This window comes from Herpailurus yagouaroundi, unplaced genomic scaffold, assembly GCF_014898765.1.
Source record: "Herpailurus yagouaroundi ecotype Mexico unplaced genomic scaffold, PumYag 188, whole genome shotgun sequence".
Taxonomy (NCBI): Eukaryota; Metazoa; Chordata; class Mammalia; order Carnivora; family Felidae; genus Herpailurus; species Herpailurus yagouaroundi.
In genome coordinates this window covers 3,178,753-3,204,632 of record NW_024412419.1, presented here as the reverse complement: position 1 = coordinate 3,204,632, position 25,880 = coordinate 3,178,753, and positions in this window count along the sequence as shown.

The following is a 25,880-nucleotide window of genomic DNA, read 5'->3' as shown; positions in this document are numbered from 1 at the left end:
AGGTGAATTACATTCATTGCACCCTTATAAGCATCTTGTTTCTTCAACATTGTTATTGATTAATAAACCAAGTAGTTGCACTCCCAACTTTCTAACTAATCTCTCTGTGCATTGAAAAATAATCATTATTTTGTTTCTTTGAGGACCCCAGGGACTGATGATTGGTATATGAAGACCTTGAAGAATGGTATTTTTTAAAGATTTAAATCCAATTTAAATCTATACTTTTTTAAATTCTGCAAGCAATTTTAAGCTGTGGAAATTTAAGTTCACCAATATATCAAACATTAGATATACTGTTATATTGGGGAAACATTACGGAAGTAAAACTCATACTTTAGGTTTCTCTGTCCGCCCTCCGGGATACAAATATGGCTCTCGAAATGTGCAGGTTAATACCAGAAGGTGACTCTTTTCATGAAGGCACGTTGCTTTGTCATTGTGAGAGAAAATGGTTTAACCTCGTTTCCCCTTGGCACGTGTGAGGAGCTCCCCTGGACAGCACGCAGTAGGCGCTCCCTGTCTCTAGAAGCCCCCATGGTTTCCATCACACGTCCCTTCCGATGGTTTCAATGGCAGTGGTCACTGGGAATTGCTGAGAGGGGCCAGGGAGAGAGAAGATGGGTGTGACTATAAAAGGATAAGGAAGACAAAGAATGCCCTGGCCGGCAATAAATGACCCATTTGCAGCGAGTTTCTCTGAACTGACTCAAGTCATAGGCTTGACAACACTAGAGTGATCTCTGATCCGTCTCCTTTCTGGAGTCATTCCACAGCAACAATTGTGACTATTTCCATAGGAATCTCATTATAAAAAGAGACCTCAATACTGTACTGATAACTAAAGCATTGAAAATAATAGTAATAATAATAATAATAATAATAATAAATCAGTAGCTGATCATTGTATATGTGCTACACAACTATTGTTTTCTCTTTTATTATTAAATTCAGGCTGTTTTGAAAATGCTGTGTATTGTCATATAATCACCAAAAAACGCACATATATGAGTAAAATCGTGTGTAACACTTTTAACCATTTCATCATCTGATGCCATGGACAGTTTTAGTATGTAAACAAAATCATATAGACATCATCTCACTATATAAAACTTTAATGCACTCAAAATAGTATGTTTTTTTTTAATTTTAAGTGGCTCTTTTTAAATAGTGAGAGACAACCATATTTTTTAATAGAGTCATAGCATTTAAATATAGTTTGCTTGAATGAAAGAAAGAAAGAAAGAAAGAAAGAAAGAAAGAAAGAAAGAAAGAAAGTTTTTCCTACATATGTTCTAAAAGGTCAGAAAATGAGTCTTTTTTTTAATGTTTATTTATTTATTGTGAGAGAGAGAAAGAATTCAAGCAGGGGAGGGGCAGAGAGAGGGAGAGAGAGAGAGAGAGAGAGAGAATCCAAAGCAGGCTCCAGGCTGTCAGTACAGAGCCTGACGTGGGGCTCGATCTCATGAGCCACGAGACCATGACCTGAACTGAAATCAAGGGTCAGACGCTCAACAGACTGAGCCACCCAGGCACTCCAAGGAATGAGTCTTAAATTGATATCATTTGGATTAAGGCAATTAAAACAGTAAGAATGTTAGAAAATATTTTTTCTTTATTTTCTATAGAGACTGTTTTCCTGGTGTTCTGAAACCAGAAAGCCTTTCTCTACCTAAACAAGGCGGGTTCCGGAAGTAAAGGCATTAACTCTTCTCTCCTGACTGGGATAAAGACAGAATGGCGTGGCTTTAGGAGCTGATGTCAGTGGGGATCGGCAGGACACGATGGCAGGTGGCGAGTAGGGAAGGGGACCAAGAGCTTCGTGACAGAGACATCCACTTCTAGGCTCGACCCAGACATTGAGTCAATAGACAAAGTAAATACGTACATGGTGCAACTTGGTGAAAGGCATGGAATGCTTAGCATCTCAGAGAAAAAAAACGTAGTGTGTGAGAGAGACAATGCGGTTAAGTAAGAGAGCAAAGGAAAGCATCCAGAAAGCAAATTTTACAAACTTATAGCAAGAGACACAAAACTCTGATATTAACTAGATATTACCACTACAGAGACAATCTGTGAGTTTGGGGAAAATGCCTTTTATACTTACTCTACAGTAATATCAAAACCTCCATGGTTTCCTAACGTAGACGCCTATCTTGCCTGCCCTCACCATCAAATTTTTTCTTCCTGCCGTGGGCGCATCTCTTCAGCCTCCAGGCCCTGTCGCGTATCCATTAGGCAGTCTAGGTGGGGATTTGCAAAGCCTGGGGGCTCACGTAAGTGACTGAGTCCTGAAAACCTTTTGGATCCAAAATTTGAAATTAAGAACAGCAAAGTTATAATCAACGGGCGATAGGTCCGCAACATATACATCCTGTCAACTTCACTGTTTACTGTACCTATGATTCCTAATCTTTAAAAAGTTTGTTGTTTGTACCGGTTCGGATGCTAATTTTTCTTGTTTCCATGCTTGCTTAGCTACATCACCTATAGGGATTGCTGGGAGTGCCTAGCCAACCATAACTAATATCTGAAGAGCCTGACTATAAAATTCCTTTAAAAATTAAGACAAAAAATTCATTTTTATGCTGATAAGGATTCCCTGAGTGTATTTTACAAACTCCATGTGTTGGGTGTGGGAGACTGGTCTACACAGAGACCGTGCGGACTTGGAAAGTGCCCCACCTGCTTTGGGAACCTGGTTAACAACTCATTCCTCGACGTGCTTCTCAAGTGTCAACTCTTGCAAAAAGCTCTCCCTAATCCCCTCAGACAGTCCATCATGGTCCTTGGTCCGTTTCCCTGGAGGCTGCCACATTCTGCTGTAACTGCGGTGCCTCCCTCCTAAACTATGAGCTTTGCGGGAGGTGGGGTAAGGTTGCCATCCACATCTTCTCTTTATCCCTAGAACCTTTCACACTTCCTGAGATTTTATAGAACTTGATATTGATTGGATTGAACTAAATCTAAAGACAGGACCACCAACGTGAAAACAAAAATAACAATAATGTGGAAAGAGAAAGGGGCATTTCAAGACCTAAAAAGCACAGTGACAAAACCAAAGGTTGCCGTGAATGTTTGACCTCTTGGCTGGAGGGCCTTGGCCATCACGACCATCGACCCCCAGTAAGGAAAGACTGAGGAGGTCTTTCACTCACCCGACTTGTGCTGAGCACTTATTCCGTATCATGGATCATATTATTTGATGAGGACAGAGAAACAAATATATATCCCCTGAAAGTCCGTAGCCGGTAGCAAAAATATACTGAGAGCTTAACCCAAACGGTACAGTAAAGACACATACACGGTAGTTTGGGAAAACCAAGGAATTAAGCATTTTGTTGCGGAAGGTTAAAGGCAACTTCAACGAGTGAGTAGGATTTGTGTTACGTATGGGAGAGTAAATAGAACACCACTGGCTGAGAGCGTTCAGCTGGTCTGCGGCAGGCAAAGGTCGGATGGGGTGGGAGACCCCAAATAGTCCTGCATGACCGGACCTGAGAATGGTTGGCAATCACAGGGGTGCAAGTGGGCACGTGGGGTGGTCCCAGGAGGTCAGGTCCTGAATACTAAGCTGGTGCTTAGTCCTAAGTCAGGTGTTCCACCTTTCACGTGGACATGTGATTCTACAAGTATTCACACCTATATCTCTCCCACAGGTACATGGGTATAACTGTGTAGCCCCAAACATATATAAAGAGTGATATTTGTGAGTGGAAGAAAAGGGAAATTTCTGAAACCATATGGTTTTTATTCAAATCCTAGCTCTACCCCTTAATGACCGCATTTATTATTTATTTATTTATTTATGTATTTATGTATTCATTTTATGTATTTATTATAGTTTTTTTATTTATTTTATTTATTATAGTTTATTTATTATAGGTTTATTTATTTGGGTATTTATTTATTTATTTATTCATACTGAGAGAGTACGAGAGGGGGAAGGGTAGAGAGAGGGGGAGAATCTCAAGGAGGCTCGGTGCTGAGAGCTCAGAGCCCAACAGGGGCGGGGGGGGTGGCTCAGTCTCACAAATGGTGAGACCATGACCTGAGCCAAAATCAAGAATTGGACGCTCGACCGACTCAGCCACCCTGGCGCCCCTGAAAATTTTTTTAGTTAGCTTCAAAAAGTTTCGTGAGAGGGTCGGTTGGTTAAGTGTCTGACTCTTGATCTCAGCTCAGTTCTTGATCTCAGCGTCACGAGTTCAAGCCCCACCTTGGGCTCCACGCTGGCATGGAGACTACTTAAAAAAAAAAAAAAAATTTTTTTTCACTGTGTTTTGTACCACTTTAAGTTTAGTCAAGAAATGTAAAAGAGAAAAGCATTAAGAAAAAACATAGTGCTGGGTAGCACCAGCTTAAACACCTGTAAACGAAGGTGGCGACTCCTTTGGAAGATTTGTATGGCGTGCGTGTGAGCACTTTCTGGTCGGCACCGTCCAGTAAAATGAGCATGCCACAGATACCTGTGAGGTGTGAACAATATGCCGGGAACCATCTGTGCCTGAGAGAGTTACAGGTAACAGCATGTTGGATCGAGGTGGTTCTCAGGACGAAGTTTAGGACAGCCTGCATTCCAAAACATGTCAGTCGAGAGTAAGGTCTACACCTTGGCTTCTGACCGTCAACAAGAGCAACGTCTGTGATCCTTCCGGCTGAAGATGTCCCTTCCAACATGATGGATTGCAAAAAACACGGGCTTTGGGCTCAGCCGTTCTCGTTTACGACTCCAGCACGATCAGTTCCTGAGTGATTTTAAGCAAACTAGCTACTGTGCGTCTGTTCCTTCACCGGGAAAGTGAGGCTAATACCCACTCTTAATCCCTGAGCCCGGCACAATATGTGACATATAGGAACACTGTCTATTACTGGGCAATCCTATTATTATTAGTGAATCTCCAATTATGTATCACTTCGTTTAGGCTGCTGAGATATCCTGGCTCTCTTCTTTTCTCTCTATTTCTCCCTCCACGTACAGCACACCTGCTTGAGAGCACAGACCCCATGTACCCTCTGTTGCATTCCCCACCGTACTTGGCAGAGTTAGGGGACGCACGTTTAAGCCTAGGAGTTTGTTTTACAGGCCGAGTACTATACAAATAGCCCGTGGCAAATCTCAGAAACGATTTGGCTTCGGGAGATTTTGAACCGCCTGCTTTGGGAGTCCTTCTGCCCTGGGGCTCCCAGACTCCAGACAGTTCCGCAGTGGTCATTCCCACTTAGATATCTCGTGTGAAAGTCAGACTTTCGGAACCATAGCTGTCTCCCCAAAGACTCTTTCATTCTTTCAATAACATGGCATTTTTGCTTCAAATCTGAGCTTTCTTCCCCCCCCCCCAAACTTCAGCTCAACCTAAATTTGCCTTGCAGAACAGCAAGCCCATATCTGCCCATTAATCAAACCTGGAATAAACTCACCGCCATATTGTGTCTCCCTCCTCGACTCCTCCTCTCTTTGAGCTACTGGTTGTTACTTTAACAAACTGCTGATTTTTAATAACATAGGTGAAACTGCAACATGAACTAGACCAGATTTTGTTTGTCCCTTTTGCCAGATTTGGGCCAGTATAATTCTTGCTGTTACATCTTGAGTACCAAAAAAAAACAATATGAATAAAATCATTTTTTCAACTTGCAAAATTACGAGCCTGGAATTAAGGGTTGTTTTAATGGTTAGTTGATGACGGAGCTCCCCTATTTCATCATAAACCAGCTGTACCAGCGCTGGCCCCAAAGCACGCTTGTCCCGCCCAAGTAGACTTCCAAGAAAATCTCTGATGGGGCACCAGAGCCCTCAGCATCATCAGGAACCAGGACCTGTGCCCATACGAAACCTGAATCCATGAGGTCTACTCGCAGAAGAAACAGTGCTGTTTGGGGGGGGGGGGGGGTTCACCCTTCCCCAACCCGGGGGAAAGGGAGGGGCGGGGGGGGCGGGGGCGGTGGGCTAGGCTTGAACCCAGCTCTGTGGTCGCTTAGCTGGATAAGTTGAAGGTGAGTTGCCTCGCTTCTGTGACTCTGTTTTTCACCCCCAAGACTGAGCACACCATTAGTTTCCTGATTCGTCTTTTATGAAAAAACAAAAACTAAAACAAACAAACGAAAACCAACCGGCACGCTGCTTTTCACGTGGTGGTCACCAAGTAAACGTTTCTTCTTGTACTAGATGAAAACTCACTTCCTCTTCTCCATCTCTGGACAACTTCGGTTTTTTTTAGCAGTTATGTTTTAAACTGAAGGGAAAGTTTTCCCAAGAGCTACAACTGCTCTCGGTTAATCCTTCAGGCCTGAGAGCGTCCGTCCACTTGATTTTCCTTGACACATGAAATTAGTTTTCGTGTTCTCCTCGGCCTGTTTTCCATCAAGCTAAAGAGTTGGAATGTCTTTAATGAATTCTTAAAATACATGGTTTATAACCTCACACGCTTGTGGTTAATCACATCCGCACAGCTTCAGGTTTGTTGAGATCCTTCTTACGAGTTGTGGGCCTGGACTTGGGGAGATATTATGGCTGGAGGCAAAAAGCGCTATAGTCTAGCCAAAGCCCTCCCAAACTTTTAGGTACTTGGTTGGCTGGTGAATGACAGAAACACCACCAGAGTGGAGAAAAACAGTTAATTTACTGTGGGAAGGATCGTTAGTGTCATTCCCTTAATCAGTTAGATGAATGCTGGTCATCAGGAGCTGACTTGGAAGGCATCGATTGATTCAGACCAGGATTTTCCAGAGAGAAAATTAAACTTTGGTAGGTCAACTGAATTTGCCAATTTCAAATTCCGGTGAGTCTTGAGCCAAAGGAAAACCATCCATGGAATGCTTGGTATACTTAGAAGCTTTGCAGCGGTTAAACGCTTGAGTACTTCTAAGCAACGTTTGAGTGATAAGGACAACTATATTGGCAAAATTTAACTGTTTGGAGTTCTAATTGTGCATGAAGGAAGGTGAACCTTGCTGCCGGGACCCTCTTGCAGCCACGGGTGCCCCTTGATGTCTATGGGAGCGATGGGAGGTGAGATGCTTTTAGGGTCTCTCTGACCTTGCATGGGAGAATGAAAAGCCTTGTACTTTGGAGGAAGAGTAACCTTGGATTTATATTTTTTCTAATGACACGTGTAAATTTTGCCAGCTTCTAAAACATGTGAGCTTCATCTTGCATATATGTAAAATGTGAACGATAACACTGATCTCAAGAATCGTTAAGAGTACGTACCTAGCACCTCTCCCGTGGAGCCTCCTTTGTTCTTATGAAGAAATCTAGGTGGTGCTGCCCATAGCTGGTCTTTAAGTGACCAAAGAGCATAGCGTGTGAAGGTAGCAGACACCAAAAATGGGTCTTAGTTTTGCTGTTCAAAAAAATTTTTCAGGTTTCTACACTTCTTTATTTTTTTTTATTTTTTTAATTTTTTTACCATTTATTTATTTTTGCGACAGAGAGAGAGCATGAACAGGGGAGGGACAGAGAAAGAGGGAGACACAGAATCTGAAACAGGCTCCAGGCTCCGAGCTGTTAGCACAGAGCCCAACGCGGGGCTCGAACCCCGGGACCGCGAGATCATGACCTGAGCCGAAGTCGGACGCTCAACCGACTGAGCCATCCAGGCGCCCCTCTACACTTCTTTAAAAACAAACAGAAAATGCATATATTTTTTTTTTTAGTTTGCGATGATCCATCCAAGCACTGCCATATGCAAAGGCTTGCTCTCCACGCTGAGATCCTCAGAAGAAGACTCGTAGAGAACTTACCTTCTGAGTGCAGACTCATCACACAAAGCAAACACACAAAGAGTGTCATTTTATGTCGACAGTTTAATGAAGAAGCGCTACCCGGAGGTAATGCTTTGTATAAGGAGGCCAGGGACACAGGTGACACTTGAGATTTATGTGGCAGCGAACAATAGTTGTGGGAAACACTGGGGTCGAGTCACGATGACTGCGCCTAGTCTACGCGACTCACGGTTTATCGGACGAAACATCCAGACTCAAAAGAGCGACGATAATGATTATAACACATCGTTGCCATGAAGGAATTTGACTCCTGCTCATGGTGGACCCACATGGACCAGCCACACCTAGGGGAGCATATTTAATCCCGTGAGTAAACTGAGGGAAGTTAACTAACTATACAGTGGGGCCAAAAGTCACTTCATAGTGGTTGATGGCACAGAGTGTGAGTCGGTGAAAAGGACTGTGTGACACATGTTGCCCCCTATGGACACATTATTTAGCCGTAGACGTCTGTCTTTTCTCATTTGTAAGATGGAGATACTAACGTACGACGCTTAATGCCATTTTGTTGCCAAAATGTACCGAGATAGTATTTTCAAATGCTGCACGACTTTAAATTTGTGCACCGTGATATATACATCCGTATACATATATGTACAGTATTTACATATAGAGACATACACATGCGTATATGTGTGATCATTATACAAAATACATTTTTTTTCCCCCTGAGCTGATATAAACATCGCAGGAAATGAACCTGCATCCACACAGTGGGCCAGTGAATGAAATGAGCAGGGTTTTCATCGGAAGCAGAGGCGAGAAGCCCAACTTGCTAAAATCAAATTGGGACACTTTTATTTTGTCTTACCAGGTTTTCTGGCTTACCTGCAATTGTAAAGAAGAACATTTTTGCTGCCTCAGGACTTAACGATGATAAAGTTTTATTCTCCTATGACATTGACAGAGACACCAAATACTTTGTGATTATCATTTTTTACGATAATCCAAATCTATTATTATACTGTTTTGATAGTAACCATCTCTGAAGTCAAAGGCAAAAATGCAGTCCTATGGAAACTAGTGATGCCTGCAAATTATGTAAAACTATCGAAAGCTCTTTCGATTTCCCAGATGGTTTCGGCAAAGGCAAACTCAACATCGACTCCACATGAGGATAAAGTTGTGTTTTGATGACAAGCATATGCATTTCTAAAGGTAACCTAACTTGTGGGGGGCATAAAAATGACCAGGCCTTCGAAACGTTTAGAAGATGGCAATCTTCACTTAGCACGCCGTACTCATCATCGTGCTCTCGAAACTGCTTCCTCGTCATGGATGGAAGAGACTTCAGTATGTATATTCCAGGTGTCAGCTCAATACCGGGTAAATACATGAGATTTTCTTAGACCTTAATCTTGGACCCTTCAGATCATTCTAACATAAAAATAAGCCTCTTTAAACTGTAAAAGGATCCTACAAAGGGATTTCAGATCAAGCTGGTGGCATGATGAAATGATTAAATCACTGGTCTAGCTGAATGGCTGCAGGCCATTAAGAAAGATGCTACTATTGAATGGAACCAGCAAAACCCTTTAATTACTGATTAAAGATATAAGCAAGTGACAGGGGCTACAGTTTTAGCCTTGGGCTTCATCCTTCCTGTTCATTGTCATCGGCAGAGTTCCACCACAGATCTCTATTCCAAATGACTTTTTAGTTAAAAGAAACACGAAAGAAAGGAAGAAGGGAAAACCCTTCAATTTCGTAACTATTCTGTGTACATACATACACATACACATATCATAGTATCTATTTATCTAACTCCCTATAGACAGAAAAACATGAAAATGCAGCAAGATACACAAATCAGAGAGAGCTTCAAATGGAATACAGTAAAGATAAAAAGAACAGTTTTCTCTGGATAGGGGGATTATACGTGATTGTTTCACTTTCTTATTCTGTGTGTTCTTCCTTCCTTAATGAGGATACATTACTTTTGTTATTTGAAGAAAAATGAATCCCATCATCATGTGTTTTGCTGCCGACTTCTTCAGACTTTAGGCACAGAAATTCTTTAGTGCTAACCACTTTTAAAAGACTGTAACTGCTATAATCCTTTCCTCGCAATTGACAACTGTCATGTTACGTATTATATTAGTAGTTAAAGATATATCATTCCTTATAACTCGATGTCGACACACAGGGCATTTTTTAAAGATGAATCACTTTGTACCTTTCTCAAATTTCTAGTAAGTCCCCCCCACCCCCCACCACCACCACCACACCAGTACGTTTCAACTGAAGCAGAGTGTTTGGCATCTAGTAGGTCGGTAATAATTGTACCCTAGGTTGTATGAAAGGGATAAGAGAGCTTTTTCTTTTCCTTTCTTTTCTTGTCTTTTTTCTTTTTTTTTCTCTCCTTTTCTTTTCTCTCCTCTTCTCTTCTACTCTTTTATTATTTATTTTTTACTGAGGGGCTTCTGAAGTATGTTTAGGAGCAATCATCTGTCCCTGGTGTGTAAGGGAAGTATCTGGATGGGACAAGTCTAGAGGCAAGAACACCAATCAGTTGACATTCGACTTTGTTTGACTCAGTGACACGTCCACTTCTCTCTCGAGCCGGTATGTAACCCACGCCTCACTAGTTATCCGTTTGTGACTTGTGTTCCCTCGGTCTGTTGCAAGCTCTTTGGGAGCAAGGAGTGTATTTTCTGCTTCTGGGTCTTCTGTCCCTGCACAGAGCCCACCACTTCTCCCTATCTTGTAGGAGAAGCCCAGAAAGTGTTCTTAAAGGCGTGACTCACACTAGTGTAGTCCGGTTTAGACCCAAGAGTTAACTGAATGTGTTTGCCCTCCTGAGTCGGGAGGGAAATAGAGTAAAAATCATTTACAGATTTCCTAAGTGTAAATCGCACGTGTAATCCTGGGTAAGCCCAATGTGACCGAAGTTACCAGCTTTGGGGTATGAATCGAACTATCTGGGTTGCTATGTTTTCTTAAAGACTTAAAAATTAATTGAGGTTCATTCTGCATTTAGTCAAGAATGATCTCTTCTTTGCCGCGCTCAGTACTATCTCCCCAGTCTGGTTGGGGGAAGAAGATTACGCCGTTCTCAGAAATCAAAAGGAGCACAATGTTCCCTTCTCTGTTCCCTGGAAAAGTTCCTATGAGACGGAATGATCTGCTTATTGTGAGAAATTGTAATGGAATCACTTCTACAGATACTCAGCTTCTTGTTTTCTTTGTGGGCATGCATTTAAGCTAGTGATTCCACTTGTTTAATGTTAGATAATGATTTCTCTGGGTAGCTCACGTCACCCGTTTTAAGTTATACACTTCCTAGGAATTTGCCTATTTCACTTAAACTTTCAAAATGGCTGCCCTGAAGATTTTTTATTCAGTTTTTCATTTTATTTTTTTTTAATTTTTTTTTCAACGTTTATTTATTTTTGGGACAGAGAGAGACAGAGCATGAACGGGGGAGGGGCAGAGAGAGGGAGACACAGAATCGGAAACAGGCTCCAGGCTCCGAGCCGTCAGCCCAGAGCCCGACGCGGGGCTCGAACTCACGGACCGCGAGATCGTGACCTGGCTGAAGTCGGACGCTTAACCGACTGCCCCACCCAGGCGCCCCTCAGTTTTTCATTTTAATTCCCGTGTAGTCAACATGCAGTGCTGTATTAGCTTCAGGCGTACAATACAGTGATTCAACACTTCTCTACCTTACTCAGTGCTCATCCTGAGACGTGTTCCCTTCATCCCCGTCACCTTTCCCCACCCCCACCCACCTGCCCTCTGGTGACCATCAATTTGTTCTCTGTAGTTAAGAATCTGTTTCTTGGCGTGTCTCTTTCTCCTTTTTTGCCCCCCCCCCTTGCTCGTTTGTTTTGTTTCTTAAGTTCCACATTTGAGTGACACCATATGGCATTCGTCTTTCTCTGATTGCCTTATCTCGCTTAGCATTATACTCTCTAGCCTCAGCTATGTTGTCACCAATGTCAAGATTTCATTTTATTTGTGGCTGAATAGTGTTCCACTGTGCATATACACTGCCTCTTGTTTAACCATTCATATAACGATGGACACTTTGGCTGTTTCCATATCTTGGCTATGGTAAATAATGCTGCTATGAACATAGGGGTGCATGTAGCCCTTTGAATTAGTGTTTTTGTATTTTTTGGGTAAATACCCAGTAGGTCGATTACTAGGTCATATGGTATTTCCATTTTTAACTTTTTGAGGGACCTCTATACTGTTTTCCAGAGCGGCTGCACTAGTCTGCATTCCCACCAACAGTGCATGAGGGTTCCTATTTCTCTACATCCTTGCCAAACTTGTTCTTTCTTGTTCTGACAGATGTGCGGTGATATCTCATTGTAGTTTTGTTTGCATTTGCCTGATGATGAGTGATGTTGAGCATCTTTTCATGTGTCTGTTGGCTGTCTGTATTTTTTCACTATTTGCAGACAACACGATATGATATACAGAAAACCCTAAACACTCTACCAATAAACTACTAAAACTGATCAATTAATTCAGTAAAGTTGCAGGATACGAAATCAATGTAGAAATCCGTGGCATTTTTATATGCTAATCATGTCCTAAAGTTTTTGATGGCATTTTCCTATTTTTTTTTTAAACTTAGCTGTGTCTGCAACTGTTTCCTTTTTCACTAGCAATATTATCTGTGCCTTATCTTTTTTTTTTTTTAATTTTTTATTTTTAACGCTTATTTATTTTTGAGACAGAGAGAGACACAGCATGAACGGGGGAGGGTCAGAGAGAGAGGGAGACACAGAATCTGAAACAGGCTCCGGGCTCTGAGCTGTCAGCACAGAGCCCGACGCGGAGCTCGAACTCGCGGACCGCGAGATCACGACCTGAGCAGAAGTCAGACGCTTAACCGACTGAGCCACCCAGGCCCCCGTGTGCCTTATCTTTTTATTTCATCGATGAATCATATCAGAAGGGTGTTAATTATTTAAATAAACTTTTGAAAGAATCTGAATAGTTTCAGTACTTGTAGGTTTATAATAATGTTGCAAGTACAGTAGAGAGAATTCCGTATGTCAGATGCGTATATTTGAGACAAACACAAAACTAACATGAATACAGTATTATTAGCTAAAAGCCAGATATTATTCAAATTTTCCTTTTTTAAATGACGCCCTTCCTCTGTCCCGGGATCCCATCTGAGACCCACATTACATTTACTCACCATTCTCTTCACCCTGCTCTGCTGGGCAACAGTTTCTAAGACTTTGCCAATTTTTCACATCTTGATAGTTTTGAGGTCAGGTATTTTTTAAAATACTCCTCAGTTTGGGTTTGCCTGACATGTTTTACATGGTCAAGTTGGGTTACAGGATTGGGGGAAGAGTCCCACAGAAGAGAGATGTCCCTCTTATCACATCATGTCAAGGGTCTGTGTTGTCAACATGATGTCCTAAGAGATGTTCCCCTTGACCACCTGGGTAATGGCAAATGTGCCATATTTCTTCACCATAGAGTCTCTCCTGTCTCCCCTTCCACACTCGGTTCTTTGAGGCAAGATACTAAGTTCCACCCCACTGGGTTGGAGAATGGGCCTTGAGGTAGGGAATTAAATCACTTCCCAGAGGAGTGACTATCCACATACATTATTTGGAATTCTCCTGTATGGGAGATTTGTCTCTTCTCCCGTAATTATTTATTCAGTCATTTATTTATCATTACGGATTCTGGGTATAGATTTTGTACTTCTGGCTATAATCCAAGACTGTGCTACTTACCGTTTCTCTAATTGTTCTACCTTCGGCCGTTGGGGGCCACTTCAGTTTGTCTCCTGTGCGCCTTCAATATACCCCATACTTTGGTTTTCTGAGCACATCCTTCCTTTGGGGAAATAGTAAATGATCCAGGCACATTTTCATTTTCCTTGACCCAGGTCTAGAATCAGCCATTTCTCCAAGGAGCTTGTGGGGCTTTTATTAGTTCTGTTTTTCTAAGTTTAATTAACTTCTGACTTAATTGCTTTGTTTTCAGGGAATGTGCTCTGTACTGTATTGTTCTGTTTTGTTTTTTGAGATTTGTTATTTCTTACTCTACGGCCTAGCCTCTGGCAAATTTTTGTAAATGTTTTATGTATGGTCTGGAACAGCATTCGATAATTGCTGGGCGCAATATTTTCCTTAATATCTGATAAATCAAACTTGTTGATATTTATTTTCTGTGTTCATGGATCATTTTAACCTCTGGGTGTCCTAACCTAGCCTGAGAGAAGAAAGATGTAATGAGACCTTGCAGTATGATGCTGGATGTGGTATTTATGTGGTAATTTTGCCATATTTTCATTTTGGCTCATTTGAAGCCATTTAATCAGTGCACCCAATGAAGGGATGTGACTTGGGAAGCAGGGGCCCCGGTGCCAGAGGGGCGTGTAGGACCCCAGCCACTGGTGAGGACGTTAATAGCTTCTTCCCACTGGCCTTCCCCACTGGCCCCCTGTAGAAGGATGGTTCCTGCTACAACCTCACAGCAGGACGGGACAGGTGCCTGGACTGAGTGTGAGCCAGAGGCACTGCCAAATGTGCCACAGTGCTGCCCTGCTTCTCTGCCCTAAGACAGCGTGGGGTGCGTGCCCACCCTTCCCATTGCCACGTCCTCCTGGGGGCGGAAGGTAACGGCCCAGTGTGAGCATCCCGTCCTGAGATGACCTAGGGGGGCGAGGGAGGGGACCGAGGCTGCAGGGGACAGGTGTGAGGACCCGAGGACCTCTCCCTACAAGTCAAGAGCACGTGTGAGCTGAAGCTCCAGATCCCCAACGTATGTTCCACTGGATTTCAGTTACGAAGACAATTGCAAATGTAATATGGTTTACAATGTCACTATTCTAATTGCTATTTTTATTATCGAAGTATAGTTAACATACAACGTTAGCTTAGTTTCAGGTGGACGACACAGCGATTCGACCGTTTGGTACAGTGTGAAAAGCTTGCCACAGCACGTGTGGTCACCAACGGTCACCCTACGATGTTATCGCAATATTATCAACGATATTCCCTACGCTGTATATTTCATCTCTGTGACTTATTTATTTGGTGGCTGGAAGTCTGTACCTCTTAATCCCCTTCACCTATCTGTCCTGTCCTCTCTAGCAACCACCTTAAATTCAATATTTATTTATTTATTTATTTATTTATTCAACATTTATTTATTTTTGGGACAGAGAGAGACAGAGCATGAACGGGGGAGGGGCAGAGAGAGAGGGAGACACAGGATCGGAAACAGGCTCCAGGCTCCGAGCCATCAGCCCAGAGCCTGACGCGGGGCTCGAACTCACCGACCGCGAGATCGTGACCTGGCTGAAGTCGGACGCTCAACCGACTGCGCCACCCAGGCGCCCCTTAAATTCAATATTTAAAATTTGAAACTGACTAATATAGAAAAAACTCCACAGGGGTCCTTCTGAGAACAGGGTTCCTGATGGCGCTGGCCACGCCCCTGAAGTGATTGCAAATGACCTTCCTGCTGTATTTCCTGTTTTGTGTCTTAACATTTACTAAGTCTTTTTGGTTTTTATTTGCCAAGTGTATCTTTGTTTTTCACTTTTATCAATTTTTGATAGTTTAATTTGTGTCTTTTACAAGCAATATGTAACTTCGCTTACTAATTTTTTTCACTTTCATTTATTTTTCAGAGAGAAAGGGAGAGACAGAGCACAAGTGGGGTAGGGGCAGAGAAAGAGGGGGAGACACAGAATCCGAAGCAGGCTCCAGGCTCTGAGCTGTCAGCACAGAGCCCGACGCGGGGCTCGAACCCACAAGCCACGAGATCATGACATGTGCCGAAGTCAGATGTTTAACTGACTGAGGCACCCAGGCGCCCCTACAAATTTTTTTAAGTTTGAGGTGTTTTTGTAATCTTAGAGTTTTCCTCATTTGTCTTTGTTTGCATTAATGAACATTTTGTTTCAACCATTTTAGTTTGTGTTTTCTATTGTCATGATTTTTCAATACATTTTTTCCATCGTCCCCCTTTTCACACATGGTCAAGTTTTTTAAAATATTATTTCAGTTCTCCTTTACCTGGCAGAATGTAAAATATCTATGCCTATATATGTTGCTCTTTAATTTAGCACACATAATCAACCATTTATAAAGTACATTCTTAAGCCCGTCTTGAATAACAAAAGAGCTTTAGAATCAATTTTGCGGATTCTTCCCCCCCACAGACCCCAAGTCTCTGCACACTTGCTGTTACCATTTCTCCAAGGATTCGGTCGCTGGTAGTAATTCGTTCCATTTATTTCCATCGAAAAACCTTTACTGTATTTTGTTTCTATCCATAACATCCTTTTATATATACACAATTGATAACTGCCATCTGTTTGTAACTCATCTTTTTGAGGACAAATTGTCCACTCTCTTCGAGGTTCTATTATTCGATTGAGGAGTGTACTATAAACCGAACTGGTTTTTCCTGGTGAGAAATCTGTCTTTTCTCTATTTCCAATTGCTCTTTGACTTTTGAGTTCTGTGGTTTCACTATAATTATAGTCCAAATAGAGTTTTCCTTTTATGTATCTTCCTGGTCCACATTGTTCCTCCTGCAACTGTGATCTGACTGGGGACCTATGTATTTCATTAGCCCTAAAAAAGCTCTTCTAATCACCTCCTCCAGTACTGCCAACCCTCTGTTCTTTGTAGTGTGGCTGCTGGGATACCCATTAGATGTTTGATACAAGTTCTCATACGATCCCCTTAGCTCTTCATTTTGCCTTCATATTTTCTGACTCCTGTGCCTTTGGGCTGAATTCTGGGAAATTTTTGCAGATTTATCTGTGCATATGCTTTTTCTCATTGGTTTAATCAGCTGTTTAATAATTAATTGAGTCATCGAGTCTCTTAAATATGCACGTATGTATATTACACACACATATATATTTACAGATAGATCTAGAGCTATCCATTCACCTCTTTCTAATTATACCTGTATCTATATCAATATCTATATCTATATCATCTATAGCTATCTATGTATACATTGTATCTGGTTATTTTTCAAAGCTTTCTTGTAAGTGTGTGTGTGTGTGTATATATATATATATATATATATATATACGTTGCGTTCAGTTATTTTTCTTTTTTTTAATGTTTATTTATTTTTGAGGGGGAGAGAGAGAGAGAGACAGAATCCGAAGCGGGCTCCAGGTTCCGAGCTGTCAGCACAGAGCCCGACGTGGGGCTCAAACCCACGAACTATGAGATCATGACCTGAGCCAAAGTCAGATGCTTAGCTGACTGAGCCACCCGGGCGCCCCAGTGCTTGGTTATTTTTCAAAGTTTTCTTGTCATTTAGGATAGCTTCTTGTTGTTGCCTCAGTTTGGGCGACAAGAAACTATCTAAATGACAAAAAAAGCTTTGAAAAAAATATATATATATCTGATTTGTACAATACTAAGTAATATTTATCTTATCATTTCAATACTAAGGAGTCCAAATGTGATGCTTACATTTCCCACGGATCTCATGCATGAGGCTGGCTCTTTTTGTAGTGTTTGCTAACCTTGGATTATGGTCTTTCATATTTAGTTGATTTTAACTAGTGGAAAACCAGAATTTCTAATCTGAGGATATTGTTTCAGGGAGATTTATGTCTGATTCTTCAGAAGTCTTCAGGTACCACTGACATGGGACCCTTTCATCTTGAAACACTGGAAAGTGTAGATGCCCTGAGAAACAGTGAACAAGTCTGACAGGGTCGGAGGATAGATTTTGTCGATAGCGAGCAGTGACTTCCACACAGTTTTGGAATGTTAATGTGAGTACAGGCGAAGTTTAGAACTAGAGAAGACTTAAGAGTGGCTCCAATAGAGGTAAGAACATTGGAGTCCAAAGTGATGATTGGACCATGAAAGGAATGGAAAACATACCTGTAATTTTCAAGGTCTTCCCTAAGTTTTCAAATGAGGGTACTTAGCAAAAGACAATTGAAAGAAGTAAAGGTTGTTTATGATAAAAAATATACTGGTCCTCAGTGTGAGTTCAGGTACAACGTGGTCAAATGAGAGAAAAGGATGTGGCTTCTCACTCCCGCTTCCGTCGCAGAATGACTAGTGCAGAGTGACTTCCGGTAGCTGTTCTTTTGTAGGAAGAGAGCCCCTGCTTTTCCTCAGAATGGCAAAGCACACGGCAAAGTAATGCAGTGTTCAGTCTCCCCCGCAAATACGTGGGGTCAAGTGCATGTTGTCAGAACCAAGCATTAGCATCAGTTCCGGAAAATGCCCTGCAGCATGGGCTGCTTCATCTAGAAAGTCAACTGTCTTGTTCTTCCTTCCTTTCCCCCATTTTTCCTGCCAGAAACTAAGATCCGTGTCTAGACCTGGAATAGTCTTGTGATGACTCGACGATAGACGCCAGTGATGTCAGGAAAAGAAAGACGTCTGGCCTCCGATAATCTTCTGCCGCCACCACGCAGGTCCTCAACTGTCCAACTCCAGAATGACAACCCAAGTCACCCTTGCTTGACGCGCTACGGGAACCTGATGTTGAAACTTATAACGCAACTGAAATGCAAACAATATCTCCCTCACAGGGGCGGAGTGAGACATAGGTTGACATGTGCGAAAGAATTTGCAAGACTCTGAAACACCAGCAGATGAAATTCCGAAGCCAGGAAACATTCCCATGACTGCTTATGTTCCATATACACAACATGTTGTTCATATAATGTTTAGGAATTTTTTAAATCCTCCCTCTGTTCAAAATTTGTGTGTTAAACGTGTCATTATTTGTGCATCAGGGAGGGTAAGCTTCTGTTTCACATTTTGGTGCCAAATGTCCATTTCTGTGGATTAGTAGGAGACAAAGAGAAAGGAAAATTGATTTCAAGGCAGTCACTTTACGGCAACTTGCATTTTTACTCTTGATTCCAGTGTTGTCTTCCGTCCACCGTTTTCTGACGGAAGTACCCTTAGGACTGGTGAAGCAGGGTAGCCCCTTGCATTCTACATCTTCCCCACAACAACTGGGGTGGTTCCCCCAGTCTCGGGCTCTTAAACCATAACCTCTTCTTGCCTGCCACACGCTTACCCTTCCAGACACAACTGTTACCCCTGAAACAGTTAAAGGCTTCCATTTTTCACATAAATGAGTAGTTTCTGAATCCTTAGAAATGGAACAAATTAAGCCACGCTGGAGTGGTTCTACTGACTGTTATTTACACATCGACAGTCACACAGGCCTTCTGAAAATGATGGCATAATGGTTGACTTGAGCTGGCAGGGAGCCTTTTACATATTCTAAGCACCCAGCCTTGTAGACAAGGTCACCAGCAAGTGTCCATAAATTTGTAAAGACTCAAAGACAGGAAGAGTGATCACACGTGTGACATGGCCCGAAAGCAATGAGGAGAACACTCTGAAAATTCTCAGGAAGCCATCACAGGAGCTCTGCTGAAGATCCCCCAGAGAAATGTGCTTGACCACCGAGCCTCAGGGCGAGAAGGAATGGTGGAGTGTTAGATTATAATTAGGGTCGCTGCAACAGTTCCATAATTTCATCCAATTATAACTTTTAAAGCAGGGATGATTCTGCTCTGAAACTCTTTCTAAGAAAAATCAGCTTCCGGCAAGAAGCTTTTCCGAGAGCCAAATGAGGGAAAGGCTCTCCAGATGAGAAGATACGTAGTACTTGAGCTGAACGCGCCAGCAACTTGAAAAGAATTGAACACCCCAGGAAACTGATTTTCTTCTAGGGAAAATTGCCATGAAAGTCAACAACTATTTACCATCGCTGTGTTTTCTGGAGGGCAACGTGTGGAAGGCACGTCCTGTCCTGGAGGAGACTTGGCTGCAGAAAGAGGGGTCAAGGCCCAGTCATAGATTATGGTCCAAACCAGAGCGGGTATGAGAACCATTCTGTTTTGGGGCTCGGGTGTTTCCCCTGAGGGAAATGAGCAAGCAATGGCACAGAAGGTGGTAATGAATACTCCGGTTGCCAAGATGGCTACCTCTGAGGTCATAATGGGGTCACAGCAGGAAAGAGGGAAGGGAAAGAAGAGATAAGGAGATGAATCTCTGTATCTCCAGCTCCCATTGGAACAGAAGCAATTCCTTTACATTTCATAATGTTGAGTCTTCACATGGTTGTGTGTGAAAATAATTAAAATTATTTGCAAGGCCCTAAATTAGACTACAGAGCGGAAGCCACAAAGTGTGGTCTGTGGACCCCCGAGGCTCCCCAAGCTTCTTTCGGGGGGACCACACGGTCAAAACTGTTTGCACCATAACACTAAGACACTGTTCACCATTTTACCTTCACTGACATTCACACTGATGGTCCAAGGGCTACAATGTTGATGCCTTCCCGTGAGTCGAAGCACCAGCTCTGAAGCATATGGGAAATCACGGCGTTCATCGCCACCCCACATGCAGGAGGGATTTAGTATTTTGGAAAATTTATGTTTGCCATCATGACCCTGACAGCTTCCCAATGCTTCAAGGCTCTTACGATGAATGTGGTGTCTAGATGTTATTTAATGAAGCATGTCAACAATTGGGAGCCTAACTCAGTGAACCAGTATTTTCCAAATAACCGATGAATGATGTTACAAAATCAAGATCAATAAATGACCCACTCAAGGTGCAAAACAGACCAGGGGCACCTAGGTGGCTCAGTCGGTTAAATGCTCCACTTTGGCTCAGGTCATGATCTCGCGGTTTGTGAGTTCGAGCTCCACGTCAGGCTCTGTGCAGACAGCTCGGAGCCTGGAGCCGGCTTCGGATTCTGTGTCTCCTTCTCTCTCTGCCCCTCCCCAACTCACACTTTTTCTCTCTCTCACAAATAAATAAATATTAAGAAAAAAAATTTAAGTGCAAAATAGACCAAGAGAATTTAAGGTAACATATTACAAAACATTAATTGATATGTTTTGGATTCTGCATTGTAAATAAACTTTAAGAAAAGTAAATTCTGGTTTGCATCTGAGTAGACTATTCACAAACATCTGAAAAGCTATTAAAATAGCTCTCCCTTTTCCAACTACATATTTGTGTGAAACTGAATTTTCTGTATTTTAAACAAATTAACATATGACAACGAATTGAATCAATAGCATATATGACCATCCAGCTTTTATTTATGCAGCCAGATGTTAAAGAGATTTGCCAAAATGGAAAACAATGTCACTGTTCCTTCTCTCCTCCTCTTCCTCCTCCTCCTCTTCCTCCTTCTTCTTTTTCTCCTTCTCCTTCTTCTTCTTCTAATCATTTTTTATGAGAAAGTTTATGTTCATATATAATGAACATAGGGTTGCTTTTACATGAATTAACAAACAAGTAATTTACAATTTTTATATTTAATTTCTATCTATAAATATAACACACATAAAAGATTTTTGATATCATCAACAGTTTTTAAGAGTATGGATGAGTCCTAAGACAAAAATATTTGGGAATCTCTGATGTACCAGGAAGTAACTGGAGACAGATATGGAAAGAAACACTAGCTCAAAATGATAGAAATGTGGATGTCACTGTGAGCAGCAGGCTTTTTATCTGGAAGGCGACAGGCAATCCATGAAGACTTGGAGACTAAAGAGTAATGCTTTCCTAATTATAATGGACTTAGAATACAGTGCTGATTGGGATAAGAAGCAACAGAAGGTGGGAAGACGAGCTGAAACAAAGCTCTGCTGGTGGAATCTTATAACAGGAAAGAAATGAGTGTCGTTGGAGAATTTGCAAGGGTGTGATTTTGTGGCCGATGAAGTGTCAAAGGGCGGATTGTAAAACATTGATATTTGGGACAATAATTTAGAAGATCAAGGTGTTGCTCCAGGAGATATCGGAGAACAAAGACACAGGGAGAGGAGAGGTTGAGGTTTTGATTTAGGGCATGTTGAATTTTTGCTTCCAGAAACACACAAAGTAGACTGGGTGGGATGGGGAAGAGCTTGGAAAGGTTGGGATTCAATCTGAGCACATTAGCAGGGCTGGAGGTCGATGGTTGATTCCGTCAAGATGGAAGGGGTTGTACAGGCCTTGAGGGTGGAAGAGACACCAGTGAAAGGAGTAGGGACAGAGCTGAGAGGTGGATTGGTGATATTTCCAGTTAGGGGGCCAGAAAAAAAAAAATAGGGGATATGAGCGAAAAATTAATCAGAGGTGGGAAAATATAAAAAGTGCCATATTGGGGCACCTGGGTGGCTCAGTCAATTAAGCATCTGACTCTTGACTTCAGCTCAGGTCAGACTCCACACTGGGCATGAAGCCTACTTGGGATGCTCTCCCTCTCTCTCTCTCTCTCTCTCCCCCTCTGCCCCTCTTCCCTGCTGTCACTCTATCCCTCTCTCTCAAATTAACAAAAAAAAATATCCTATCAAAGAAGTCAAGACATAAAATTGTTGTGAAGGGTAGACTTTGGGGGACTTTTCACACAAGTGCAGTTGATTTTAACTGTTGCATTTGTTTGTGGTGTCACCTTTCTAAGAGTTGCATGGTATGCAGGTACTTAATTTCAAAGGCAAGATTCATGTAACTCAGCCTATTCTATGCCCCTGGCTGCTGGAAAAAGCAAAGAAACATTGTCTTACAGTAGATCCGAAATCTGGCATGGAGTTCACTGCGCTAAAACCAAGCTGCTGATTGGATGCACCGCTTTCTGGAGGCTGCAGGAAGAATCCACTCTCTTGCCTTTACCAGACTCTATTGGCCACCTGCATTCCTTGGCTCATGGCCTGCTTCCGTCCTCAAAGCCCCACATGGCCAATTGAATCTTTCTCGACATCACATCACTTGGCACCGACTGTTCTCACGTAAAGACCCTTATGATTACAATAGACCCACTGGGATAATCCAGGATAATCTCCCTATTTTAAGGTCTGGAGATTAGCAACCTTAATTCTAGCTGCTGTCTTAATCCCCCTTTGTATCTTTGGGGGACTGCCTACCACACTCAACTGTACTTGTTGACTGTACTTGTTGACTTATTAACTGTACTTGTTGACTTATTAACTATTTAATACCTGTTTACAGAATCATAAGAAACCAAATCATTAATATAGTCCTATTGAGTTCCTTTTTTTTTTAACTGAAAAAAGTACACAAATTTTAATGTCTTTCATTTGGGAAGGATTTTATTAACAACAAATGCATTTGCCCTACCTAAGTTACATTAATCAAAGCATGCCAACATCTGGCAAATCATGTCTCTGACAAAAGGTTACCTTTGGAAGAGAAAAGTCTCTGGAAAGGTGTTGATGCCCATGGTCACCCCGTTTTAAGCACATAACCCTTTTAGTGCTGTATGATCTATTGTACGGCTGGGTGTGATGTTTGTAAACATAAACATATACAATTCTCATAATAAAGTCCATTTATTCCTTGCTCGATTTAATGCAATATGGTTTTCTATTTCACATTGCACTTTGGATCTCCTGTCTGTATCCCACACCAAGTTTTATGGGTTATTATTATTTCAGTGGTAAAAAAAAAAAAAAATTTAAAGTGCGTTTCAGAGACGTGAAGTGATTTGCCCAATGTAGCACATCCACTAAATATTAACAATAGAACTTAAGCACGTACCTTTTCACTAGAGAGCTTTCTCCTTCCACCATGCCGTTTTACTGTTACAATATGTAATTTGGAGTTAATTGTTAGAGGAGAATGTCAAGCCTGTTGATGACTTATTTTATTATATTGCCTGAGAGGCCCTACAGTCATGGAAATTGACTCTATTCACTGGAGGCCCACAATTAAAGCTGATTTCTGGAAACTGTATATTCCAAGTGGGCCTCACAACAGATGCAGACGCATGGGTTTCTGCCAGTTTGAGGGTGACTTCTATTGTTGGAAGCAGCACAGGTCCATCATACGGAGCAGGAGGAAACACACCCCCGCTCTCGCCATCCTCTTGAGAGAAAATATCATTCTGGTAAAGACAGGTGAGGGAGAAGGTGCTTGTTCGTGTTATGCTCACTACAATGTTTGAAACATGGGCATGAGGAATAAAGCTCTTACCTTCGGGGAGATTCTGAGGCAGCCCCCCTGAGGGTGGTCTTTCTTCACCTGGGGAACATCTACTTGGCTGTTTGATGGAAGGATATGAACAGGGTCTAAAAACAAACTTTACAACACATCTTTATTAATTTGCTCATTTATTTCTGTTCCTTAAAGGAGTTGAGGGACAGAAATGAAATAAGAGAAACATACAGGGCATCCGAACAAACCAAAAAAAAAAAATTACTGAATAAAGTTCTTCATAAATAACCTGTCATAAATAAACTATGATGCTGATCCCTCTCCTTCGATTATAAATGCAATCTAGTGGCCACATTAATTCTGACTCTCCCTCTCTCTCTCGTTTTTTTTTTTCTTTTTTTTTTTTAATGCTTATTTATTTATTTATTTTGAGAGAGAGCCAGAAAGAGTGCACTCCAGGGAGGGGCAGACAGAGAGGGAGACAGAGAATTCCAAGCAGGCTGCACACTGTCTGCACAGAGCCTGATGCAGGTATTGATGTCACAAACTGTGTGATCATGACCTGAGTCAAAATCAAGAGTCAGAGGGCACACCTGGGTGGCTCAGTCAGGTAAGCATATGACTTCAGCTCAGGTCATGATCTCATGGCTCATGGGTTTGAGCCCCGCTTCTGACTCTGTGCCGAAAGCTCAGCTTCGGATTCTGGACCCTGCTTCGGATTCTGTGTCTCCCTCTCTCTGTGTCCCTTCCCTTCTCACGCTCTGTCTCTTTCTCTCAAAAATAAATAAACATTAAAAAAAAAAAGTCAGAGGCTCACCCAACTGAGCCATCCAAGCGCCCCTCCATGTTCCTTTTCTAACTTGACCAAAACAGCTGCTTGGGTTTAGGAAATGGAGCTTCCCGCCATGTTTTATTCACCTTTCGCTGTGGAAAACTGGAAGATTCAGTAAGTATAGAAGATTAAAGATTTTAAATGAAGGAACTCCTCGTTAAATTCTCTTTCAAGACTGAAATCATGCCCAGTTTAAGTTCTTGATGTCAATGTCTTACCCCTGCCCCTGCCAATACATTTACAGTGGTCAATATTTTTCTGACTTGGAAAGCCACAGGAATAGGGTTGCTGCATCTGTGCTCATTGAGAAATTGCCCTGAAGGCACATGGATGAGCCAGCCCTGCCCTATAATGAGGTTGTACACAAAAGTAGGAGTGGAAATTGGGAGCAGTAGAAAGGCCTAAAACATTTGCACTTGACGAAAGGGCATAACCTGACCCCCAGACTTCTGTAAGTTTGCTATTATTTTGCAGTACCCTATTTCTGTGTTACAAGAAATAGAGTCATATGAGACGACTAGGAGCCAGGCAACTTTTCTCCATAAAGAGTCAAAAGTAAGTATTTAAGGTTTTGTGGGCCTCCATCGCAACGACTCAATTCTGCCACAGCAGCACCAAAACAGCATAGACAATACATGAATGAATGAGTGTGCAGGTGGCTGTGTGCCAATAAAACTTTATTTCCTAGAACAAGTGGTGGGCCAGGTTTGACTCATGGGTGCAATTTGCTGACTGCTGGATTCTAAGCTAAGAACCACAAGCAATTGTACCTTAGGGTAAAATTGAACAGGCATTCATTAATCTAAAATCGTCTCCAAATTGCAACAGAAGAACACTAGCCCTAGGGGTCAGGAGACTGTGTGATACAGTTCGGGATAATGGAGTTTCTGTTTCTAATCTTGAGCACGAAATCTAGAATGCAAATGGTCAGCTCTACGACCTTGACTACATTATCGGATCTTCAAATTCTTCATCCGAAAAACAATAATTCTGAATCATCATTATAAACAATGATAACGTGTTTTTAGAAGACTAGAGAAAACCACCTTCCTTCGTACCCACACGGGAGAGCGTATTTGGGTCGGGATGCAAGGAGGGTTGTGGGTTTTGAGACACTCGTAAGAAGAAATAAACTTCTGGTTGCTTCTATTTTCCCCAAAAAAGGTACGAGATGAGGTCTCCAGCTGATGACATCTGGCAAAGTCGTGATAGGATTACACCGAAGATTCAGAAAGTGTATTTGTTAAGGAATGGAAGAGAATTTCCCAGACCTTGGGCTGGCTCCTTGGGGTAAAGTCGCTGCTGGCCATGGCCGCCAGGTGAGCCAGATTGGGGGGGGGGGAGGGGAGTGGGGG